Raw genomic sequence first — 15,550 nt, 5'->3', positions numbered from 1 at the left:
GACAGAGAGAGAGTCTTAAGCAGGCTCCATGCTCAGCACAGAGCCCGATGCGGGGCTCAATCCCATGACCCTGGGATCGTGACCTGAACCAAAATCAAGAATCAGATGCTCAACTGAGCCACCCTGGTATATGGTCAGATAATCTGCAAGAACAAAGCAGTTGCCCTGAATTTACTTTTCTGTTTTATTAACAAAAGTTTAAATGGTTTTTAAAAGAGCTCAAGTCCAAGGAATAAAGACAAAAATTTGTGTTGCCATTCCCAAGTAAGAATCATGCCTGCTCTGATCGCTAGACCTTCGTTTACTGCTCAACGCCGTCATTCTAAATCCAGAGACAACTTGATCTAGTATCTTCTAGGGTCACTAACTTATTTTCTTTTGCCTCAGCCTATTACGTCTTTCATCAAAGAATCCAAAAAAATCTTTCTGAGGCATAAGAACTCTTACAACAAGAAACTCAAGTTTCAAATATAGACAAATCAGTAAGACAGTGACATTCATCTCCTAGAGCAACAAATTAGTAAAACTAAAATACAGCACGGCTAACTGATTTGCATGCAACAAACAATACTAGATAAGAGACTTCCCTTTTATTTTTAAAAATAGATTTAATAAGCCTATTAGTTTTCCACCGGCCACTATAAATAAATGGAACTCCAAAATATCTTTCTCTCTGCAAGGGCGTCCTGGCCAGGCCCTGTTCGGCTGACCCTGAGTGGAATGTGTATTTACATGGCCCAGGGGCAGCATTGTGTGCTGGTGGGAAACCACTTCTCACAAACCTCCCATTCAGCGCAGGGCTCCACAATAGGTACTCACACAGGAAGCGGGCCTTGCTAACAGCACCTCTGGTTGTTCCAGAGAGCTTTTCCAAGGCAGCAGGTCCAGTGAAACCCTGCAAATGCCACGTTCACAGGCCCTAACTGCCTAGACTTCAGGGTCAACAAAGCTAGTGTTGCCCGCAACCACCGCCCCGGTTCTTCCCAAGGTGAAATCGAAATGGTGAACAATTCCGTTTCATTTTCCTAGCTTATCTTTCAGGACATCACTCTGTTCAAAAAATTAAAACTCACAAACACACACACACACACACACACACACAGCCATAACATTTTTTTTCTCAAACTGTAAAACACTCCAAGTGTCTATTGCTTTTCAAAGCCAAATGAAAAGTGTCAGTATGTAATATGGACTTTAAAATATCAAAGCTTCAAAAATCACTTTACTATCTCTACTGAAAATTATGATTCCTTAAATATTGACCATTTTGTTTAACTGCAAAGGAAAAAAATTATTATTTTAACTCCTAATAGAAAAGCAGGCATTGTCAACATCGTATCAATAATGACTTCTGCACAAATATGGGAGGAAATAAAGGTAGCTGCTTATATATGCCATCAAATCCATCAACTGGTGGTTGGAAAATGCAGTTAATAAACAGGTTTTGTCAATTCAATGCTAAACCACTGAACTACTGGTAATTCTTTCTCCTCCCAAGCATGTAAAAAACACAACCTGGTTGTTTGAAAAAATGTGTTCATTAAATTCTCAATACCCCAGTTTCTCAACCTGCAAAAGAGAGGTAACAGCTGTTTCCTACAGTAATATTTTTAGACCATTAAATAATTTAATGATATTGGGCAAAGGGCAACCCTCCTGGATAGTTTTCCTCATTTCTCTAATTAAAGTACTGACCTCCATCATCAAGGTCCCTGCCAGCTCTAATAATCTATCAATTTGGGCACAGCAACAAAGAATATCACAATTAACACATACATGGATTTATTAGAAGTGTAATACTTAAGGCAGCCACCGTAAAAATAAAAGGTATCTGCACCCATGCCAACCATAAATAACACCACTTACTAGCCACAGGCAGTCACTTTTGCAAGACAGAAGTAAACCAGAAATACCAGGAGGAAATGCTCACAATGTTTAATCCGAAGGTACATCTATTTATGTAAAAAAACTGAAACGAAATAGTCAAGATGTAGACAATGTTTAACCTACAGATAACGAAATGACGAGTCAACTATATTTTTCCTTTGTACTTACTATAGCTCTTAAAGTAGCCTACAATGAGCAACTGTAGTTTTTATAATGATAAAAGTTAGCTTTTAGAAACTTGATGTAATCCCCTTCATTTTGCTCCTCGTGATTGTTTAAATGTTTGTAACTCAAAATGTTTTCAAATCACTGTCCGACATGAAGTGCAGACCTAAGGGGTATGGGCTTACCCAAGTCACAAAACTGGTTTCCACCAATCAACCGGAACTGTGGGCCGCGGCACTAGAAGAACCTGCACACGGTTAAGGAATAGATTCGGTAACATTTATAGAACCAGCCCTCGGGTCATGCTTGCTAAGTAATCCCTAGATTAGGCCCGCTCACCAGGACCAACCCAAACAGTTTTCTGTGTTTTTGTTTTGTTTTGTTTTAAAGGGAGTAGGGGAAAGGCAGGTTCCCCAGCCTTACTTTTTTTAGATAACAAGCACTCCAAAAAATCCTCTTCCAACTGCCAAAATAAATCAAACTTTCTGGGTGGAGAACTCTCTGTCAATCAAACGAGACTCAGCAAAGATAAACTAATAATAGAAATCTGTTACATACTTACTTAGCTGTGCTAACTATGCTAGTCCTTAACTAGCACAAAGGACTTCAAAAACTCTGGCTCTGAAAAGTACAGGGTGGAGTCGGAGAGTTCCCTCAGGCTTGGCAGGCCTCCTTGTCAGTGGAAAAGTACCCACCCACTCCTATCTTCGTGGGCTCTCTCCACCGCACCCTCCCTCATGTGAAACCTTCTAAAAATATTTGTCCCATATTTTTATTCCCTCATCCCCATATATTATAACATGCAACACATGTTCACTCTAGGAATCTGGAAATACAGAAAAGCAGGAACAAAGTTTCAATTATTCAGAATCCTATCACCAAGAAACATCCACTGTTAAGAGGTGATGTGCTTCACTTCAGTTTTTTTCTATCCGTATGAAATCTATAAAGTTGGAGGGCTACAATTTACACAGTGCAGACCAATCTATTCTTTATTTGATACTTCATGATCATAACAAGAACGTTGTCAACTTTAAAAGATAAGTAAGGACTGGTTCCTAAAAATCACATTTTCAGAGAAGGCAGTAAAATCCTCTTCTAGGGTCCTTGACTTTGGCAGAAAGATAGGGGAGGGAAAACATATTTAACCCACATGCCCAACGTGCACCTAACCCAGTGTGCAGCCAGAGGCATTAACTTCTTTCTAGAAGGTATCAGAGCATAGCGACAGAATACTCTTAGATTGTGTACAAGTATTTAAACAGAATTATGAAGTAAATGGTCTCCACATATCACTGTAAATTCAATTCTTTGTTCCATGTTTATATACATACAGGTTTCTAAAAAGTAAAGTTTTATTCTCACCTCCTAACAGCTATAGGATGTTTTATGTTAACTATTCATAACACATCTCTCATAACTATACACCAAACCTACCCTCCCAGCAGAATATATATGCCAGGAATCAAGTGTTCTGGTTGCCCCAAAACACTTATCCCCGAGCATCTAGGTGTACTGATGCCAGGAAAATTATTACCAGGGAATCGAAGTGAAAAAGACTCTGATGTGACTTAAAAGTATCTTAATATAAAGTCTGAGCACATATATCATCACAGGACAGAATAGTGAAAAGTTGGAAACTATCTCATCCATACAACAGAAAACTAATTTTAAGTGCTGTAGAAATGAATCTGTTAATAAAGGAATATGTTCACAATCCACTGTTTATAGGGAAATGACATAAAGGAATCACATGTTAAATAAAAGGTCTAAGCCATGGTCTTATTTGTGCAAAACTAGGACTAGTTTATTTTTCACACAGGAAAAAAAAAAAAATTGAATATACCATAAGTGTTCACAATGATTATAGTGAGGAAAGGAGAAGGAGGAGGAGGAAGTTTTATCTACATGTTCTGATACTTGTTATGATGTTTTTGTCACAAGGGTGGGGGGAAGGAAGTATATGGACCACAGAGCATCTTAGAGGTGATCTCATAATATTTGTCAAAGAATCTCATGGAAAAATGAGAAACGGATAATGGATATCTGGTCAATGACAATTCTATTACATAAAACACACCTCTATGACTTCCTGACATGGGCCACTGGTTGTGCCGGCCCCATATTCTAAAGCTGTGCACTAGCTCACAGGTGTGGTTTCCCCTTCACTTGAGGCACAGCTGGGCAGACCAGCAGCAGTGATGGTGAGGACTGTGAACCTCCTAGAAGCGATTTTCAGTTCCAAGATAGATCAGAGAATCCTAAGTCTAAAAAGGAACCTTGAAAAGTTCAGTTCTGACTCAGACTTGTACAATTATCTAAACATCTCTAACAGACCAGAGGCTTGAAAATATCATAACTCAGAATTTTTTTATTATACTATATCCTTCAGTTAGTTATCCCAGGATTTCCTCTCCCAAACAGTCAGTAAAAATATGTTTCTTCGGAATAACAGGATGACAGGAATAGATAAGGTCAGGATTGGCCAGACCTGTGTCTGAGTCAGTGAAAAGCATAAACTGTTGAACATTTTAAAATCACCACAATAAAAGGAATTCTTCCTTTGACGAAGGATGTTATCCCTGACCCTTCCTTTCCATCACCACCACCACACGCGGCAGCACCCTCCTTTAGGAACTAAAGCAAATCACTTCTAGGTCCTGGAAATACCTGAAACCAGCTTACTCTGCCCACCGTCCCTCTATGCACCGCCCCCCTCCATCCGTTCTACCCCGCACGCGCAGATCATGAAATTCACTTCCGGAACATCACTTCCGCTAAGTCACTGCTCGCTCAAAACCAGTGATTCTTGGAGCAGAGGCCAGAGAAACACCGCTAAGGGATGCAGAACGACGGACTTCGCGCTGTGGGAGGAGCTGACCCACAGTCCTAACCACTCAGGCGAGTGTTTCTCCAAGGATGACGCAGGAACCCTTCGACGGAAGTAAGTGGGGCGCCTGCTGAGAAATGCAGCTTCCCCACAAATGTTCAGAGCCGCATTATTCATAAATGCCAACCGAGGAGAAACTACCCAAACATCTGTCAACCTCAGGATAAATTAATAAGATGAAGTACAGCCACATGACGGAATATTCTTCGGCAGTAAAAAGGAATGACGTACTGATAACAGGCTACAACATCAACCTTAAAACAGAGTGTGCTAAGGGGCTTGCCTATAGTTTCACGAGTTAGCTTGACCCAGACTGCAATTCTCTGCTAGTCCCAAAACACCATGTCTGTGGGTTAAAAAAATAGATTTATGTATGCTAGCTGAAAAAAGCCAGTCACAAAAGGCCACATACTGTATGGTTTCCTTGGTATGAAATGTCCAGAAGAGGTGAACTTTTAGAGACAGAAAGTAGACTGGTGGCTGGCTGGGGCTGGCTGGGTGTGGGGGTGGAGTCGGAAGGGACAGCTGACTGGTACAAAAATGTTCTGGAATTTGTCGTGATGGTTGTATAATTCTGTGAATATGTTCTACAAAGATTGAATTTTACGTCTTAAATGAGTAAACAGTATGGCATGTGAATTGTATCTCAATAAAACTTTAAAAATACAGATCTCTCCCTTCCACCACGGAGCTGCTGAAGCAGAATCTCTGGAGGGAGGGGCCTAGATATCTTCCCTCCGCAGGAGGGAGGAGGACACACATGTTTACTAAGTACCCCAGAAAAGTCATAAAATGCGCTCAAGTTAACACCCCTCTAGCCCTTTCCCAACGCTGTATATAAACAGACTTGGTATCATATTCTGTTCCTCAAAACCATTTCTCAGGCCCCATACATCTACTTTAGTCACCCACCCTACATGAGTGTATTTCCTACTCGGCCTACACAACCACCCCTCCTAACCAGTGACTCTCCGGGGAGCGTGTGCCCACTCAACCTTTGCTCTTGGTACTCTCCTCCTGGGACATCAATCTGTTCTGCCCAGGCCTTACCTGCTGCTTAAAGCTACCTTAGGATTGCTCCCATTCATGATAAACTCTACTAAGAACCCTGTGGACATTCATACCCTCAAGTGTGAAACGAGGGTGATGGACTACTAGACTTCCTTCCCTATCTGACAGCTTGAGCTTCTCGGAGGAGAGACTCCAGAGAAATTCTCGACAAGCAGACTTTCTTCCATTCAGTTCGCTTGTTACCTCCAAATAATGTGTCTTGTGCAACTTCTTCCCCTACTTAATTTAGTGTATGGAGAAGTTAAATAACCTGAGGAATTTGTTTGAAAAGGCTGGAGAATGTGTATGTGTTTAAAGGTCCTCAAGATACTGCTATAGGGTCTGGCATATGGTAAGGGCTCAGGTATTTGACAAATTCCTTGATGCCTAAGAAGTCACTCCTAGAGCTCCAGTCTATTCACAGACTTCTAGGTTTGCTGAGGTATCCACACAAATCTTTGGTGTGGGGAGACCTGTAATTTCCACACTGCTTCTGTTTGACATACGATGTTTGCTGCCCTTCTTTTCCAACACTACCAACTCGTGGCAAAAACACCTGTGATGTGTTTTGGTTTTTCTGCCAGTAATGATGGCTTTATGACAGCATCTGAGGGACAGCGGTACATCTAAGGTTAGAGGTGCATTCCATGGCATGACATGAACAAAGATAACTGGCCCATCTTGTGGTCCATCTGCAATCGTATTCTCTGCGGCAGGCTACAGCCATTCATTACAGTCCCCCACCCACCCACACAGCGCTAGGTCAGAAAAATGCCAGAGCACTCGGGTAATATTACTGGAAGCAACACAATTTTGAAAATTGTTCTTCAGTGACTACTCTTGTCAAGATGAATAAATACAAATTCCACATGAAAATGTGTGTCAGAAGGCATCCTACTAATAAAAGCCAACTTTTTGAAGAAGCTAATAACTTTCGGATCACATTTTATAGGTACAAGTATGCCCTTTTTTACTTCCAGCAACTACAGTGATAAAGTTAACTTTGTAAAGCTAAAATCCAAGATGCTCCAAAACAAAAATACAGGGGGCTGTACGTGTACACACACACATACACATACACACACACAAACTCTCTCTCTTTCTCTCTCTCTCTCTCTAATACTAGGATATTACAGAGTACTTGAGATTACAATGCCCATGTCTAAACCTACAAAATATCTGACTTCTGTAATTTCTCATATTTTTTCAGATGCTTGCAATTAAGAGAAAATATCCACTTCTTCAGATTGTGCTGTCTTTTTACATTTTAACATTACATAGAATAAAACCTTGGTAATTCAAATTAATTGAGGAAAGGGAAGGCCCATCTAAATGTATAAAAAGAAACACCTGTAAGAGCAAATTCAAATGCAGCTGAAACTTCCAAAAGCACTGCCAAGTGGGACTCCTACCTGCTCTACTTAACAGATAAGACACACGAGTACCTCTAACAACTGCTACTTAAAAAATATTTCCCAAGTACTTCAGAAGAGTTTTATTATATTCTACTCCCTCTCCCCGGTTCCCCAATCCCAGCCTCATTTTGCTAAGTTATTTTTCAAACTCTTCACAGACGATGAAGAGATTATTGGGGTGAAAAATCAGATTCACCGCATTCTCTTCAGTACCTAGACCAAACTAAGTAAAGAATGATTTAGTTTGTTTTCTGTGCTGGACCCTAAGTAACAGTATCAACTCATATTCCTAAGCCTATCCTGCTACATGAGAAAGCAAAGTGATAACAAATACTACACTGGAGAATCAGGACACCTGGGTTATTCTGATTCTACCAAGAACTATGTTGGTGTCCCTATGCACAAATCCTTCTCCAGCTTCATACCATATGCTGTTTGGTGAGAGCCCTAGATTTTTTTTTTCACATGCCCACTCCAATTAATTCAGTACAGTATTGAGAAAGATTCACTGCACCAGTTCCGTGATAATGAGAGAGGGTTGCCAAGGCTGTGAAATTGAGGGAGGAGAGCCATGTCACATATTTGCCACCCATTGGTTAGAAAAAGCACCACGGACCCTCCCACTTGGGCGTTCTCCTCAATCAAGAACTGTGGTGGCAAAAAAGAGGCATATTTGGTGCTGGGTTAGAAGGATCCAGAAAGTCTCTGGTCTCTGCCTCTAATTCATTCAACATTGCTGACAATATTAGTATCTGATAACTCAATAGTGACTAATTTTAAAAACTGTTCAACAGGGGTGCCTGGCTGGCTCAGTCGGTTGAGCAACGGACTCTTCGTTTTGGCTCAGGTCATGATCCCAGGGTTGTGGGATCAAGCCCCATGTCGGGCTCCATGCTTAATGTAGAGTCTGCTTGAGATTCTCTCCCCCCCCTCTCTCCCCCCCCCCACTTGCACACACACTCTCTCTCTAAAATAAAAATGTTTAAAAAACTGTTAAGCAACTTCTAATAATTAAGACTTCAGATTAGTGGGTGAGAGGATGGGGAAATAGACAAAGGGGATTAAGGGATACAGACTTCCAGTTACAAAGTAAGTAAGTCGCAGAGATGAAAAGACAGCACAGGTAATAAAGTCAATAAGATTGTAAAAACATTTGGTGACAGATGATGACCATACTTATCATGATAAGCATGGAGTAATGTATAGAACTGTTGAATCATTATGTTGTATCCCTGGAACCGTGTAACACTGTACGTAATTATACTTCAATAAAAAAAAGTTTTATAACTATAAAAACAAACAAAAAAAAGACTTAGGATTAAGTACACCCACTCAACTCATTTCATTAATCACAGCTGACAGTTATCACACCCCGAGCACTACAACAAATGAATGATATATGTGGAAATCATGTGTGATTGAAGTCATAAAAAAAAAAAAAACGAGTTGACGGATCTGGCCGTCCATCCCCTCGGCTGTCCAAACATTTCCTGGGTATCCTCCACACCTAGCACTGTGCATCCAGCTTTGCACATTTGGCTAAAACTATGTACCTGAGCTAAGATTTCAGTAATAAAGAGTGAGATTTTCAAACCTCCCTGTCCTTGATCTTTACACGACAGCCTCATTGGAATCCCTTTTTTTTTTTTTTTAATGTTCCAAGATCCTTCTGTCAAAGGTATCAACATATTGCTATGATTGAAATTATGACCTGAAATCACACTGCTGCGGGCTTTGTAAACCTGACATTCACCTCGCGTGTGGTATGCGTCGCCAGCTACCCCCGACCTTCGATCAACCGACGACTCAGGACTGACTGTCCCCTGGAGAGCCTCCAAACCTCTGCAGACAGCTGCACCACATTGCACTCTGTCTCCAACACTAAGAAAATTTCCTTACCCCTGATAAATCCTTACCGTCTTTTTTCCAAGGTTTGAGACAACCCTGTGGTAAAACAGCTTGCCCCTAGTTCTAGATTATCCTCCTGTAACATACAGTTTAAAAGACGTCTTTGGAGGCGCCTGGGTGGCTCAGTCGGTTGAGTGTCCGACTTCAGCCCAGGTCATGATCTCGCGGTCCGTGAGTTGGAGCCCCGCGAGGGGCTCTGTGCTGACAGCTCAGAGCCTGGAGCCCGTTTCAGATTCTGTGTCTCCCTCTCTCTGACCCTCCCCCGTTCATGCTCTCTCTCTCTCTGTCTCAAAAATAAATAAATGTTAAAAAAAAATTTTTTTTTTAAATAAAAGACATCTTTGTATATTCTGGATTCATATACTTAATTCGGAAATAAAAATTAAAGAAATCATTTGTTCAGAACTAATTTTTACTTTACTAATTTCCTATGGAAATAACTTACTGTGAGTTTAAAAAACTCACAGCATTAGGAGCGCCTGGCTGGCTCAGTAGGTACAGCATGTGACTTCTTGATCTCAGGGTTGTGAGTTCTACTCCCCATTGGGTGTAGAGATAATACTTAACAATAAAAATCTTAAAAAAAAAAAAAGATAAATTTAAAAAATAAAAGTAACTCACAGCACATTGAAAATACTATTTAGGGGCGCCTGGGTGGTGCAGTCGGTTAAGCGTCCGACTTCAGCCGGGTCACGATCTCGCGGTGCGTGAGTTCGAGCCCCGCGTCAGGCTCTGGGCTGATGGCTCAGAGCCTGGAGCCTGTTTCCGATTCTGTGTCTCCCTCTCTCTCTGCCCCTCCTGCGTTCATGCTCTGTCTCTCTCTGTCCCAAAAATAAATAAAAACATTGAAAAAAAATAAAAAAAGAAAATACTATTTATTCAAACCTAACTCCATGAAATGCAACACCAAGACAAATCACTTCTCTCCCAATGCCTATTCAGTCCCTAAGAAAGCTTATTTCCAGGGGCACCTGGGTGGTTCTGTCGCTTAAGTGCCCGACTCTCGATTTCAGCTCAGGTCATGATTTCACAGATCCTGCGATCAAGCCCCAGGTCGGGCTCCATGCTGACAGTGCACAGCCTGCTTGGGATTCTCTCACACATTCTCTCTCTCTCTCTCCCTCTCTCTCTCGGCCCCTCCTCCACTCCCACATGCGTGTATGTGGGCATGCACACACCCACTCTCTCACTCCCTCTCTCAAAATAAATACAAAAACACTTAAAAAAAATAAAGCATATTTCCCTCTCACTTAAACCAGAACTCTGAATATTATTTGGCCATCATCTATCTATCTATCTATCTATCTATCTATCTATCTATCTATCTATGTATCTTAAAAGCCTAACTGCTGGGTAAGTGAGTAAAAATACTATTTTTTAATACCTTCTGTACAAACATCACTCATATCCTAAGAGAATGCTGTCAACACAAGTGATGAGGTCATACTCTCTTCCATGACAGCTATCTTTTGTGAAGTTTTTAAAAAAGGTTTTTACACGATCAGTTACACTTCAAAATATACCTCTGAAGATGCAGATCTCTAACTTACTATATGTAGATTATATTCCAATTTTTTAAAACATTTCATAAGAGGGGTGCCTGGGTGGTTCAGTCTGTTAAGCGTCTGACTTCAGCTCAGGTTATGATGTCGCGGTTTGTGAGTTTGAGCCCCGCATCGGGCTCTGTGCTGACGGCTCAGAGCCTGGGGTCTGCTTCGATTCTGTGTTTCCCTCTCTCTCTGCCTCTTCTCCGCTCGAGCTCTGTCCCTCTCTCTCAAAAACAAACATTAGAAAAAAATTTTTTTAATATTTCATAAGAAATTCTCACGCCAGATACACTGCCTAAACTCTACACGATATGAGCAAAGAGGATCTCAGTGGCAATCCAATATCTGGAGTTTAATTCAAGTTCTCTTCTATCCACCAGCTGTGTGACTTAGGTTTCTCAGAGCTTACGTACACCTGCAACATCATGTGGCTGGACTAGCTGATCTCCAATTCCCTTCTAATTCTGATTCTGGGATCCCAATACAGCAGTTTCAGCAATGTGGGATAAATCCTAAATAAAGGTCTAGTTAGAAGGAATTTTCCCTGGAAAGTACTTGCTTAGCCACATCTCTTTAACGAAAAATTACAATAGCCGTACGGCACTCACTCAGGTCACACCTTGAATGATAAGCATTTTTAGGCTGCCAGCTTTTTCTAGAACAAGATGAGGCAAGCACTTCTCTGGTACTAAGCTTCTCATTACTTTGAAACTGAATGGTTGTTTGATGAATGGTAAAAACTTCGAGATCTGAAGGCAAAGTGGTATATACTAGACTATCATTTCTTGCTGTATGTAGTGAGCGATGGCCTGAACATCCCTGAATAAGGTCTGCCTAGAACTTCAAATTCTCCTTCAGCTTTTTCACAAGGTATAAGAAGGTCACAAATACAGAATCACTTAATTCTCGTAGCCCCTGGCAAATACCAAAGACTCCAAATCATATTTTTTACATCAGCATGAGCTTTTCTACCACGAGGGTTTGATTACCCCTCTAGCATGTTACAACCTACACTAATTTCAAAAATGCAATCAATCTCAGCATTTAAAAATTGCAATGAATTTTTAAGTTTGTTTTTAAAACAGCAGCACTTTCAAGATTATCTAATCCATCTCTTATTTTTGAGAGGTCACACCAGTGATTAATGGGAAGGGTAAGGTCTCTGGTCTCTCCAATCACTTCATATTTCTGAACATATTTTCTACTTAAGTTTATAAAGGAAATTTGAGTGACTGGGTGGCTCAGTTGGTTAAGCATCTGACTTTGGCTCAGGTCATGATCTCAAGGTCTGCGAGTTTGAGCCCCACATTGGGTGAGCACGAGCCCCTCTGGTGAGCTGAGCCCCACTTTTCTCTCTCTCCCCCCACTCTGTCCCTCATGGAATTCTCTCTATCTCTCTTTCTCTCTCTCCCCCTGCCCAAGCTCACTTGCACCATCTCTCAATAATACATATATATATATACACACACATACATAATATATACATATATATAATATACATATACATGTGTGTGTGTGTGTATATATATATATATATATATATATATATGAAACAACGGAGTTAGAAGCTCTTTACCACACCCACACACATATACACCAACTCTCGTTTATCAAATTCCAAACGGTTAATTATCCTCCCGCCTTCTCCCCCCATCCCTGACCTCCATCAGCTTCTATCTGCAAAGTCCCAAACCAGTCAACTACTGAGGCTCTCAGAGAAAACAAGTATTACCTACATTAATAACAGGAAATCTCCAAACGACACACACAAGGAAAAGATGACCACGCCTAAGAATGGTAGTTTACAATACAGGCATAGTAAATTATAGGTCTTAACTAGAAGCACATTACCTTAAAAAAAAAAAAAAAAAAAAAAAAGGTGGAGGGGGAGTCAATACAGAGAGATTTGTTTTCTAAACAAACAGGAAGACTCAAAAGTATCCTCTACATTCCATCTGGATTCTACAGTTTTAACCAAGTCACTGCAAAATATCCCTGGGAGTAGCCTGGAGGAAAAGTAATTGCAAATCCAAGGAAAAGTGAAAGAAACAGATACACCTGTAAGGAAGCGGGAACAAACTACATGTATCTATTTTTTCCTAAATCCATCCAGGTGGGAACTTCCAAAGTATATAAAATGGAACAAATAAGCTGCTTTGTACTAATATATCTTATGTGAAAACAAAATTCTACCATAACCAAACCTGAAAACTCTAGATTGAATAGCTCGAGGTTCTTTAATACTAGACTTCACAGAATATACACTGAGAATCGCTCCAGGGTCAAACTTTTTTGAACACAAACTTGTCTCAAGAGCTAGGGTTCATCAGATAATATTCTTTGGGTAATACTGCTGTAGCTATCTAATTATTTTCAACTCTCCTAATGATGTGATATCTCTATCTTTTTTCACCTAAGAACTTAGCCCAAATTTTTGGTAAAGAGTCAAAGAAAATTGGATCCACTGGTTAACTCCATAATCAAACAAGCCATTCACAAGTCTAAAGGACTGACTGCACAATCTTCTTCCTCCACGTAATATCAAAATATAAGTCGCATTTCCACATTAAACATGGTTTGAAATTGTCTGGTTATTCGAATTTCCCCTAGGAATAGTATGCCATTTGTTCTTTCTACCAAAGAGATCCAAGGCTCAATTTTCCTAGTCCCCAATGCAAAAAGAAACCTACAACATTCACTTCCCCTGGAAGAAGTATCACTTTTCCCAAACAGTAAACTTTTTTCTCAACCTTTTGCATTCCAGGCCACCACTACAAATAGAAAATAGTCTCTCTAGTAAACAGGAAATGTACAAATGGAGAACGTACACCTTTCGGGCCCTTCTAACGCTGTACCTGAGCACAAAACAACGTGGCCATGCACTTTCAACATCTGAACCAATTACGCATTAACAAACAATTCAACAAAGGAAGCATTTTTTCCCCAGACCCACATTCCATGCGGCCACTTCACAGTCAAAGCACTGAAGTTCATTCCTCTAAGTCAGAGCAGCTATCTCTTCCCCCTTGCATACCATCAGCAATCACAGCTACAATCATAAAAAGGCTAGACCTAAAAGAGATAGAGATGTTAGACAAACATTACATCAAGGGGCTACGATGTTCGAATGACTACAAAAGCCAAGGACGTAACGTCAATGACTAAAGTGGTCCAGTTTGCCTTTTTCCCTCTTTTGTAAAACATGGCTAGAGAGAAATATGTCGTTACATTTAAAAATTGAAAAGTTGAGGCGCCTGGGCGGCTCAGGAGGTAGAGCATCCGACTTCGGCTCAGGTCATGATCTCACGGTTCATGAGCTGGAGCCGAGCATTGGGCTCTGTGCTGACAACACGGAGCCCACTTCAGATCCTCTGTCCCCCTCTCTCTCTGCCCCTCCCCACTCATTCTCTCTCTCTCCCTCTCTCAAAATAAACTTAAAAAACTATTTTAAAAAATTGAAAAGCTAAAAGTATGCACATAATAGTAAAAACCAACAGACAGCTTCATTATCTATGGGTGTGGTAGGGTCCCCTCCCTAAGGAAAAAACAGAACAAAACCTTAAGGCTATATGCATTCGTACGTGACAACATCCCTCAGGACCTTGTGACAGGAGACTACTTAATCAGACTGCATGTCTGTGTGTTACTATGTATGGGAGACAAAGAAGTAGAAAATATATAAAAAACTACACCACATGGCGTTGGGGGCTCAGTTCTTTGGTGAGAAACCCACCTGAGCCCTGCCGGCACAAATAAAGTTGCTTCCTGGAAAGATAAGGCTCGGTGTCATGCCTCTCTGTGCGAGAATCCTGCTACATGGGGACGGCTACAAGCTGGAGAGTAAATGCCCCCTTTAAAGAGGGAGCTCAGCTCAGGCCTCACTACCATGCAGGAACGCAGGCCCACACTGCCAAATTTCCAAGAACAATCAGAAATTTCATTTTAGGTGAAATCGCTTAATTTTTAAGTGTTGCTTCCAAATTCAAGAACAAACAACACTGTGTAAGGTCAGAAAACAAAATCTGCAGGCCATATCCTTCAGCCCAGTTTACAAATTCAATCCCATCAAACCAGATGGGTCAACCAAAACTACCCAGAGAGATCCCATCACTTGTCCAAAGCTGAAAACATGATCTAAGAAATGAGTCTCATCAATTTATAGCACCATCTAACTACCACACGTTGTTTCATTTAATCACCAAATTTACTGAGCACCTACTGTGACTGAGATGCTGTTGCAGACATTGGAAATTCACCAATGCACAGGTGGAGGGGAAAAAAACAAAAAACCTGTCCTCCTAGAGTTTACATTCTACTAAAAGGAAACAAACAATGAACATAATAAATTAGTTATGTAGTGTGTAAGAAAGTGATAATTAAACACACACACACACACACACACACACACACACACACACACACACAGCAGGGCAAGTAGAATCAAGAGTACTACATATTAGGGCACTTGGGTGGCTCAGTTGGTTAATGATCAGACTTCAGCTCAGGTCATGATCTTGCAGCCTGTGAGTTCGAGCCCTGCATCAGGCTCTGTGCTGACAGTCTGTGTCCCCCTCTCTCTCTGCACCTCCTCTGCTTGCGCTTTGTCTATCTTTTCTGTCTCTCTCAAAACTAAATAAACATTTAAAAAATTTAAAGCGTATTAATTTCATGTCCTACAAAGATTTTGT

General features: G+C 40.8%; 1 protein-coding gene across 2 annotated transcripts in view; it reads right to left on the bottom strand.

Annotated features, from left to right (window-relative positions):
* Positions 1-15,550, bottom strand: part of FNDC3B (fibronectin type III domain containing 3B) — a 361,487-nt gene that overhangs the window by 298,292 nt on the left and 47,645 nt on the right. The gene's annotated exons all lie outside the window — the stretch shown is intronic.

Source organism: Lynx rufus, unplaced genomic scaffold (genome assembly GCF_022079265.1).
Source record: "Lynx rufus isolate CCGP_SWC_20201006 ecotype Redwood Valley unplaced genomic scaffold, mLynRuf1.p SCAF_5, whole genome shotgun sequence".
In the NCBI taxonomy this organism is placed as follows: Eukaryota; Metazoa; Chordata; class Mammalia; order Carnivora; family Felidae; genus Lynx; species Lynx rufus.
This window is presented reverse-complemented; position numbering and strand designations above follow the sequence as displayed.